The sequence below is a fragment of the Penaeus monodon genome, chromosome 15 (genome assembly GCF_015228065.2).
Source record: "Penaeus monodon isolate SGIC_2016 chromosome 15, NSTDA_Pmon_1, whole genome shotgun sequence".
Classification (NCBI taxonomy): Eukaryota; Metazoa; Arthropoda; class Malacostraca; order Decapoda; family Penaeidae; genus Penaeus; species Penaeus monodon.
The window spans coordinates 26566077-26566392 of record NC_051400.1 but is presented as its reverse complement, the minus strand read 5'-3'; the positions used below and the strand labels follow the sequence as shown (position 1 = coordinate 26566392).

Sequence of the window (316 nt, the reverse complement as noted above, 5' to 3'; positions counted from 1 at the left end):
AGTGAGGAGAGAAGGTAGTGAGAGCAATAAAGAGAGAGAGAGGAAAGTGGTAAGTGACAGAGGGGGAAGGCTGAGATAGATAGATAAAAAAGATAAACAGAAAAAATGGGGATTGAGGGAGAGAAGTTGCTGAGTGAATGTAGGTGAAGAAAGAGAAGGGAGTTAAAGGAGGGGTAAGAATGGAGGGCATGAGGTGCACTGAATGAGTAAATGGTAAATGGGCTCTTTGGAGAGGACAGCTATAGCGTGTTGGGAAGGCGTCTCGGATGACTTTTACTGCCGTGACAACATACTGCCACCACACTTCCAACAGCAG

At 45.9% G+C, this 316-nt stretch overlaps 1 protein-coding gene across 1 annotated transcript in view; it reads left to right on the top strand.

The window, feature by feature from the left end:
• Positions 1-316, top strand: part of LOC119581870 (disintegrin and metalloproteinase domain-containing protein 11-like) — a gene marked incomplete at its 5' end in the record, with an annotated part of 193377 nt that overhangs the window by 109379 nt on the left and 83682 nt on the right.